The 10,855-nt window shown below is 34.4% G+C and overlaps 1 non-coding gene across 1 annotated transcript; it reads right to left on the bottom strand.

Annotated features, from left to right (window-relative positions):
- Positions 1–7,734: 7,734 nt before the first annotated feature.
- Positions 7,735–7,841, bottom strand: LOC112066150 (U6 spliceosomal RNA). Its single transcript, XR_002892443.1, has one exon. It is a non-coding gene; the product is annotated as a U6 spliceosomal RNA (small nuclear RNA).
- Between the last annotated feature and the right edge of the window lie 3,014 nt (positions 7,842–10,855).

The raw sequence follows: 10,855 nt of genomic DNA, 5'->3' as shown, positions 1-10,855 counted from the left end.
CAGCCATACGTACACACATATCCCCTCTTCTTTTTGGATTTCCTTCCCATTTAGGTCACCACGGAGCACTGAGTAGAGTTCCCTGAGCTATACAGCAGGTCCTCATCAGTCATCTATTTTATACATAGTATTAATAGTGTATATATGTCAATCCCAATCTCCCAATTCATCCCACTGTCCCAACACCATTGCCTCTTCTTATTTCCTTTTCCTCACTTTGGAGGTAGAGGTTAGAATACCCAACTGCAAATCATAACTTGAGCCCCCTTTATCCTTTTGTTTCTTGCAGTGTTACCCAATGTTAAGGCTTGATTGACCACTCATTGATTTAGGACAAGTCATTTTCTCAAAGCATCAGTTTCCTCCATTTTAAAATAGGGTAATATCTACTTCAAAGAGTTGTGGGAACCATGGAATCCTGCAAGTACATAGCACCTAGTAAGCATTCAATGGATGTATATTATAATAATTATTATTAAGGCTGGCGATGACCAAGGGAGTGATTTCATAATGATATCTAAATATAAATAGTAATCTCACTGAGAGTAAGATGACCAACTGTCCTCAATCTCCTCAGGGGATAGAAAGTGAAAGAGGATAACTTTTTGGAACAACATATTTAACTATAATATAAGAAAGAAGGATACTGAAAAAATGCAATATTGACATAGGTTTCTGGATGGAGTGCAAAACAGATGGTCAGATGAAATGAGGTTTCCATATGGCTGTCACCAATGTTAACCAGTATAGTACAGTACTTTCTCTTCTAAGGTCTAAATTAATTAGACGTAGAATATGGGCACCATGATCTGCATGGCAATATTTTTATCAGTAGAAGGCAATGGCAGGCTTTTTCTGTGAAACGTGTAAAGCTTGAAATTGCAAAACTTTGGGACATATAGGATACAGGGAGATAACAATACTTTTGTTACCACCAAAGTTTGCTTTAAACAAAGAGTCTCTGTACGAGTCTTTTGGTAGATATTATTCACTTAAACACTTTTAATCCTCACAGAATATAACCTATCAACTAATCTTATGCATAATTTTCTTCTGGAGATTTTTTTTTTTAGCTTTCATTCTTGGCAAGATAATTAATAAACTTCTTGGATATTAGAAGTGGTTTCAGATCTAGTAATTAATTACTGCTTGTTTAAAGGGGACAACAATACATTTTTGTTATTTTGGTCACTTAATTCTGTGTCTTTTCCATGGTTCCAAATTTAAGTCGAGAAATTGTAATCAAATATTGTCCAATTATAAACCAAGTGAAGTAGGTATCGTTTGTAATTTACCAAGTATATATCAACATAATCAGATTCAAGAGTTACAAATTTAGTGTGAGTTATATATTAATAACCAAGAAAATATTATCCTCCTACCTAAATTTTACTCATTTGAAGATGATATCGGATCCTTAAAGAAACTCCGTGGCATGTCAGGCAAAGCATTAAGCTAGGAGTGAAGATCTAGATTCTAGTTTTGTGAACTCAGACAAGTTACAATCTTTTTAGAACTGAATTTCCTCTTCCATAAATATCAGTTATGCATTATATATAAGCTATTAGGTTTAGGAATACAGCTATACTGTAAATATAATATGGCCTCTACTTTGACGGAGCTTACCTTCCGGATGGGTGTGATTTTCTTACTGGATGATCTCTAAATTCACATTCATTTAAGAAATTCTGTGATAGTAATGTTCTTTCAGATTGCCAAGGATTGGCCAGCATTATATGTAGGAAAAGAAAGGACACAGGACACGTAACAATTGTACATTAAGTATGGAATGAGAAAAAGAGAGAAATAAACAAGCCCATGCCCACAGAAGGTGCTCAATTCAGAATTGTTTACATAATCATTTTACTAAGAAGTCTAACAGTGTGTTTCCAATTTGTGGTTTAGCAGATTTGTCTTTCCAATATTTTATATTTCTGCCTGTTTTATTTATATTTTATTTTAATTTTTTTTTTCTTTAGGAAACTCTTGTGGAAGTCTAAGAGGACATCTTTTAGTGGGTGAAAATACTCCTTCTAATAGACAGATTACCTAGGCAGCAAGAACATTTTACTAGCTAAGTTCATAGCTCTTCTTAGTAGTTACAGAAAAATAAAAATGAAATGGCTTAAGGCTAACATTTTAAAGTGACGTGTGGGTAACTGAGAAACTAAATCTGAGTAGGAGAGCTGAAAATTACTACATCATTTGAAATGTTACCTAAACCCAAATGTGTAATGTTCCTAAAATCTATGGTATTTTACAGTTTGCAAAGCACTTTCACATTCATCATCTCATTTGAACCTCACAAGATCAAGATCACCAGATTTGGAAACAAGAGGAAAAAAGCAAAGTAAATGCTATCTTTCTTTTTTAAATAGTATTGAGGCTCTATTCATTCCCCAGTATGGTCTGGCTGCTAATCTTCAACACCACTGCAACACCAGAGCTCTGTTTTCTCTCTCTTGTTCCCATGCTCACTGCTAAAGCAACAACAGCATTTTCTGGTTATGCCTATCACTTTTTTTCCAGTTTGAGTTAGGAACATGGAAGTAACAATACAGGTGGGAAGGTTGACAGAATTTGAGGGGGTGGTTAGTTTGATCCTTTAAATTTGGTTCTGTTTTGCATCAGTCTTTATAAATGTGTGAGTGTGTGTGTGCACTCATGCGTGGTTTGTGCATGGAACCCAAATATGCAGTTTTAAAATATCTTGTCAAGTACATACTGTCTGATCAACCTTTAATATTTACTACATGTTCAGAAGAAGAATCATTCTTCCCATAGTCTATTCACAGGGTCTATTTACCTTGATTTATACTGGGGTCCAAAAATAATTCAAAGAACAGGAAAAAGGAGAGGAGGATGGCCAGACCTTCTGGTTCAGAAGTAATTTAATAAATTTTTAATTGTAAAATGGCATTGTTTTGTAGCAGTACTTAATGTCCTTATATGTCATAAGAACTCAGGAAAACAAAAAAATAGAGTGCTTTAGGATACCTATTTTTTTAGCTATGGCCTAGAGGATCATTTTGATAATTTGGCAAATCATAAAAGGGAAAAAATGGTAATATTAGAAATAGGTATAGTAATATTTTCATTTTTTCCTAATCTCAGATACATAGAATTGAGCTCGATTATGTTCTGTTTAAGAAGGCAGATAATAATTGCAAAAAGTTTAGCCTGCTTGTAATTATCATTCTTTTCTCCTTTATTGACAAGTACTCAAGATGATTTACAGTCCATTGTGATTTCTTATTAGCAAAGTATTATCGACTGAGCTCTTTAGTTTTTAAAATCTCCAAGTCTTTTGGTGTTTTAAAATATAAGGCCTTATTTGTCATTAAGAAGCTGCTGGCTGAAAAACAGAATTTTTAACTCCGTCCAATATACTGTTTCATTGTGTCATGGTTCAAGTATCAGTAAGTACTTCATTATTCTCTAGGGCTGAACGTTTTCTTGTAGTTAAATGAGGTTTGCCCTCCAAGGAGAAGACGAAAGCAATCAATACTTCATTGAGATATTATACACTGGTAGTTTTCCCAGATGACTTAAGCTTAAGGCATCAGCTTATCAAAATATCAATATTTTCGGATCTGTTCCCTCCTTTCCTGTTGGTCCTCATCAACTTTTGTCTAGACTATTCCAATAGTCTCCACATAGTTCTCCTTGCCTCTAGACTCTTACTTGCTCCAGTTCTTCTCAATATTGCCATTATCGCTTAATTCCTGTGTGAGATGTGATCATGTTATCCATCAGCTCAAGAAATCTATATTGACCACAGAATAAAGTCCAAACTTTTTAGCCCTTCACAAAATTCCCAAAGCCTATTTCTCATTTCCACCGTCAATAGTGGCCCTGCAAACACACAACAAATGCACACATGCACACACATCTAACACAAATCATAATATATTTCTTGAATGTGTCAGGCACTTTCACGAGTCTATGTCTTTATTATTACGGAGAGGAAATCAAATACAATTGCTCGGTATTTTAATTAAATTAAGGAGTTCAAACACTGAACTAGAGGAAGATTTTAAGCAAGCAAATCTCCCTCTTCTTCTAGCCCTTGAATTTCACACTCATCCACTCAGGCCACCTGTTATCTGATTAGTTTTTAGCTCAAAAGCAGATAATTCCAGAGCAGTCTTTTGATGGTTTTCTAAGGATTAAAAAACACTTCGTATAGAGCATATTCATTCTGACCTAAAAGTTAAAAAGCAAGCAAGCAAACAACCGAAAAACAGAGTATCATAGGGCAATAATAACAAATTACTTAAGCCCTTTTCTGGGGAGAAGTGATTTTCCACATTTCTATTTTAAAACTCTCATGAGTAATTCTTTCAGCAATTAATAAATCCCCATGAAAGAAAAAAATCTGTATTGCAATTTGACAGTTGTCACACCTGTAGCTCGCAATGAATTCTTTCTTTTCAAATGATTTCTTAGCAATGATTTTGCCAATGTGCATAAAAATGGAAATATTTTTGCAGTTTGCAGCCCAAGTGATCTTTTTATTTTCCTTTTCAAAAGTGGGTCTTTTTTTTCCCTCAGAAAGCAGAAGTGGAACGCATTTCTATTTTCAGCATGGAGCAATGGCTATGGACAATCGAAGGTGATTATATCACAAGATTAAGGAGAATTCTGAATGTTAGAGAGCAAGCCTTTTTGCTTAGTCATTTTGGTAGATTAATCAATTTCATTTATATGTTTTTTTTTTTTTCATGTATGTGTTAGGCACCCACAGACAAAACTTACGATTGCAGGCAAATGATTTTCAGAGTTAATATTTACCTACTCACTATTAGATATGGTTATCAAAACAACCCTTAAAAACTTTAAAAATCTCTCAACATTACAATAATTGTGCATATTTTTTCGCAACTTTTATTCCTTTGAATTTTTGTCCCATGAAATGATCAAGATGTCAGGGTTTAAACTGTTTCTATGTCTGGCCTCTCGGGAAGCTACAGCAACTATTTCAGGTCATCACATGTTATTCGATGACTCATTTTTTCACTGTACTACAACAAACTCCAGGGAATAAAAGGAATAATGTAAATACCAAAGGTCCTTAAACTGGAACTGTCCAGGAGAAAACATAAAATAACCTTTCAACAAGCATGTGTCAAACTAAGTACAACACATTAAGAGAAAATTAGACTGTGCCATTCCACGGGTCTCTTTCTACTCTTGAGCCTATAAATATAGATTGATTACCTCTTTGGTATTCCTTGGAATTCTCCCATTAATGTAAACGACAGATTAGATATTTGAATAAAAACCAGAACAGAAGACTTATGCATTTTAGAAGGATGTACAACTATAAGCGTTGAAGTTAAAAAACAAAAAGAATTTAACCAGAAATTGTGTCACCAGACTATTCCAACTTAACAAAGTCAACTTGTTTTGAGGTTAATTTGTCTAATATTTATAAGAAGGAATATTTTTGTACCTATATCACATGTATACAGCCTTTTAAACTGGCTAACCACAGATGTATTAAATAATACATAATATTTGCTGCTGAATATATAAGCTTTTCTCATAATTATGCCACTAGATTATTTATAATACATCTATGTTGAAGAAAATGTTAATGTAATATTTAGAAAGCCACTAGTTTGCTTGTTTTGTAGGCAAAATGTAGGAGCAAAAGGCAGCAACTGGCACAGTGCCTCCTATGTTTAGCTGTAAGCAGACGAAGTGTAGTTCCATATTTTTCTAAAGTTTAGATAAGTATGATTTTGCGCTCAGGGTCCATTGTGAACAGAGTATGAAACTGTAAAATAGGATCTAAGATCTACCACCTTCTTAGACCTCAGTAATGAATAGAGAGTATCAAGAAGTTTATCTGGTAGACAGCAGAGTTTAAAGTCAGAAAACATGGGTTCTAGAACCACCACTGCTTTTAATACACATTTGACTTTAGGCAAAACACTCCCTCATAACTTAATCACACATCTGTTAAGTGGGTATAATAACTGTCCCACTACTGGGGGGCTCAAATGAAATAATAGACGTAATTATTTAAGGATAAGATACTATGTAATATAAAGTATCTCTTATTGTGCTGTACATTTTGACTTAAGAACATTGATCAGCCTTGAGTACTTACCACAAATATATTATTTCAAATTTTTCGATTTAGGATTTGGGAAAATGTGGGCAGAAACACAATGAGAAACTTGTTTGAAGTGAGAAAGCAGATAAGAAAAAGGGGTGTTAGAAGATACATTTTCCCTTTTTTTCCTGCCTACTGCAGACTTAGAGAAAAATAAATTCTTGAAAACGTCTCACTGTAAAAACAAAAAAATAGTCACTACGAGTTCAGCAGTTTCCCTACAAATTTTGTTGCTTAACAGGAGAAATGGTGGCTCTTGGAGTGTTTCAAATTCTAAATATTGCCATAGAAACACAGCTTCAGACACTGGATAGAATGAACCGTACGCCACTCTTTTTTTTTTTTTTTTTTTTTTTTTTTTTTTCTGGTAAGGATTTTCTTAGGAGTATATCTTGGAAAAACGAGACTATGAAATAGGTGGAAAGACACGTTATGAAGCTCTTTGTTGGGTCATAATTGCAGAGCCTGGACCTTGTTTAACTCACAAACACATTTGTTCATGTGTTAAAAGGTGTCTGTGCACTGCCCTGAGGAACTACTGTCGGGAAAAACACAACTACTGAGAACAGAGCTATTCTCCCTACTACCCATAACAAGCTGGGAGTTCAAAAACTTATCAAATATAGCCTTGAAGCAGCCAGAGGCTAATGTGTTTTCTTATTAGAATATATCATAGGGCTTCCCTGGTGGCGCAGTGGTTAAGAATCCGCCTGCCAATGCAGGGGACACAGGTTTGAGCCCTGGTCCAGGAGGATCCCACATGCCACAGAGCTGCTGGGCCCGTGCACCACAACTACTAAGCCTGCGTGCCACAAGTACTGAAGCCCGCGCACCTGGAGCCTGTTCTCCCCGCGTACTGCAACGAAGAGTGGCCTCCACTCGCTGCAGCTAGAGAAAACCCGCGCACAACAACGAAGACCCAATGCAGCCAAAAATAAATAAGTAAATAAAATAAATTTATTTTAAAAAGAATATATTATAATATAATGTATTATTAATGTAAGTATTCTGAGAGATCTGGAGACAGAAAATTTTAGTTATAGAAGTAGAAGGTTTGAGACTCCTTTTGGTCTTTGTGGCAAAAAAATTTCCACTGTTTTAAGATATCACATTATTTCCATTGCTTATAAACAATATACATATATAGCATATAAAATTTGAGAAACAGAAGAGAAAGAATATAAAGATCCCAAGTGATTTTAATGCTCATATATAACGACTTTTAAACTTCTGTATATTTTCACATAGATGAAATAGAAAATGTATCATTTTATAGCCATATTTTCCTACTTAATATTGAGATTTTTCACTGAAAATAAAACCTCACATTGCCATATGATGCCAGATAGTCTATAATAAGAATAGTAGAATTCAAGAATATCAAATGCCAAATGATGATTGTGTTTCTCCTTTTCTGAATTTATTTGCATGTCTTCCATTCAGGATGGAGATCCTGAGAAGAGGCAGTGGCCAAGAGGCTTTTTTGAGTTTATATGAAGGAAAAGTTGAGTTGTAACAACCTTAGATTTCTTAACGTTGCTTTCAAAATCTTGGTTTCTTTAGCTTAATATCACATACGTCATCTTTTCTTTTTGCAGTCCAAAGGTCTTGAAAACACAGAATGCTTCATGAATTTGTGGGTCATTCTTGCGCAGGGGCCATGCTAAGTGTCTCTGTATCATTCCAATTTTAGTATATGTGCTGCTGAATCGAGTGCTCATATTTGTCAAATTTATCAATCATATATTTTCCATCAAATCCATTAAAATAGTCATAGGAATGTAAAGATACAAATGAAGTTTAAAATAAAAATTTGAATAATTTAGTGAAATAATTTACCTCTTAGTGTTTTTGTTTTCTTGGAATTTACTATTTAATATAAGGTTTACCCCAAACTAAAGTTGATTTCTAATTAATTCAGGTCAGTAAAGTGAGATTCAGTGAGTTATTACCTTAGGCCAATTATAGTTCTTTGGCAACCTAAAGAGTTAATATAGCTTTCAAGTTTGTCTACTTGACAACTGGGAAAGAGCTTTTGCCCTGAGAATATCTGGCTCACTAATGGAGAATCATAGAATTTTTAAAGCCCAATTATGCGTGGGGAAGCAGCCCTTTAAATCCTGATGATCTTAAGGATGCAATCAGATAAGTCTCCTGATCCATATTAATCTTGTTCTAGTTAAATGAAGATAACCTTCCTTCATGGCTATGCTGTTCATGTTTCATTTAATAATGAAAATTTAAGGCAGGAAACACTGACCAAACAATCTAGTTAAGAAGAGAAAATTGTAACACAGTCTAATAATCTCAATTTCTGCATATTAACTTTAATACATATGCGTACATATGGCTGCCATTTTTCCAAAGTCATATTTGAAAATCCACAGAATACGTGTATGCGCCTCAATTTGAGGCTGTTTGTATATGTTGTGAATATTGTTAATGTAGATATTAGCTGTAGCTATTTAAAACTATGTATGTAATTATATTATTTCATTTAATCTTTGTATCAAAGCTGTTATCCCCATTTTAAAGGTGAGAAATATTTATTTTACAGGAAAGCTAAGTAAATTGCCCAAGGTCATATAGCTAGCATATTCCTTTAAAAATTATTTTGTATAGATAAATGCTTATGTGTGAAGTTACTTAATCCAAAATATAAAATGGAATTGAAATTTTTAAGTGATTTTATCCAAGTGAAGTGAAATATTATTTTACAGTGTATTTCAGATAAATTTAATTCTGTAGTCCAAGTTACTCTACTTTTAAGATTTAACACTTCTGGGCTTCCCTGGTGGCGCAGTGGTTGCGCGTCCGCCTGCCGATGCAGGGCAACCGGGTTCGCGACCCTGTCTGGGAGGATCCCACATGCCGCGGAGCGGCTGGGCCCGTGAGCCATGGCCGCTGAGCCTGCGCTTCCGGAGCCTGTGCTCCGCAACGGGAGGGGCCACAACAGAGGGAGGCCCGCATACCACAAAAAAAAAAAAAGATTTAACACTTCTCTCTTATAAAGGTAAATGCTCCCAAAGAGTTTTTTTTTTTCTTGTTTGCTTATGTCTAACAGAATCCTGACATTTTCATTTCTGTACTTTAGAAAGGAAAAGAAAAATGTTTGGGTACTGTCATTGCTCATTTTCTACGAACAGGCTGTATGACAAGTGCATATTAGACTCATTCTCAAGTATGTTGCAAGTGAATGCAACTGTCTATACAGATCTTCTTCCTTAACTTACAATGGTGTTATGTGCCCAAACCCATAGTAAGTTGAGAATATCGTTAAGTCAAAAATGCATTTAATACACCTAATCTACTAATACACCCAGCCATAGCTTAGCTTAGCCCGCTTTAAACGTGCTCAGAATACTTACATTAGCCTACAGATGGGCAAAATCATCTAACACAAAGCCTATTTTATAATAAAGTGTTGAATATCTCATGTAATTTATCGACCACTGTACTGAAAGTGAAAAATAGACTGGTTGTAAGTGTATCGGTTGTTTACCTTTGTGATCACATGGCTGACTGGGAGCTGCAGCTTGCCCAGCATCACGAGAGAGTATCATACTATATTCTGCTAGCCCAGGAAAAGATGAAAATTCAAAATTTGAGGTATGGTTTCTACTGAATTTGTACCACTTTTGCAACATCAGTAAAGTTGAAAAAAATCGTTAAGTCGAACCATTGTAAGTTGAGGACTGTCTGTACTTTTAGAGAAGAGACGGTAATAGTATCTGAATATTTTTTTACTTTCCAATGAACCGTCAACTATGAATAATGGTAATGCCTGAGCCCAATACTGTGCATGCCAAATTCTTAAAAATATGGTCCCTGTCAATAATGTCAATGACTAGCATTTAATAATTCTAATGATCAGAGAAATATTCTAAAAGTTTTATGGTATTTCAAAATATCTACACATTATGGAATGTGACATAATTTCTAAGCCATCACAGATCAGCTTAACAACTGCAGAAATAAATACCATATTGTTGTACAACATCAATCACGATGGAAATGTAAAAATAACTGAATTAATAGTTAAAGTCAAATCCAAAGCAGTCTAAATGCTACAAACCCAAATCTTTTGAATTTTCAGTCTATTGATTAAAAAGTGCAAGATACCAGTAATGCAGCAAAATGCTCATTTTAATATTTGTTACTGAGATTAACAATCATTTTTATGTAATTTGGGGGTTGGGCATCTGGGATCTGAAAACAAGGCATATAATTATATTTACATATAATTGCTTTTGTGATTTTAATTAGATTTTCACTTAAATTTATCTGAAATTGATGAAATTTATTTGTCAAGAACGATTCATAAATTTCAGTAAAGAAAGCACTCTAGAATTTTTTCCGTCTGTGAATACCAGTGGGCATACATGAATATTTAAATGTAGGTCTTCAGCTTGATTTCCCCCATGGTGTGTTAAGAACTGTATAGAAACAGTTTCACAAAGTGGAAGATATTGGATACGTCCTAATTAAAATCATTGACCCAAAAATATCAAATAAAGGCCATAAGTCCGATGATGAGGCTAGTCCATGGTTTACATGGCATGCCACCATGCATATATATATAACCAAGAATAGATAATTCACTGAATGCATCCAGTTACTTTATTTTTTTTTACATCTTTATTGGAGTATAATTGCTTTACAATATTGTGTTAGTTTCTGCTGTATAACAAAGTGAATCAGCTGTATGTATACATATATCCCCATATCTCT

Source organism: Physeter macrocephalus, chromosome 21 (genome assembly GCF_002837175.3).
Source record: "Physeter macrocephalus isolate SW-GA chromosome 21, ASM283717v5, whole genome shotgun sequence".
Taxonomy (NCBI): Eukaryota; Metazoa; Chordata; class Mammalia; order Artiodactyla; family Physeteridae; genus Physeter; species Physeter macrocephalus.
This window is presented reverse-complemented; position numbering and strand designations above follow the sequence as displayed.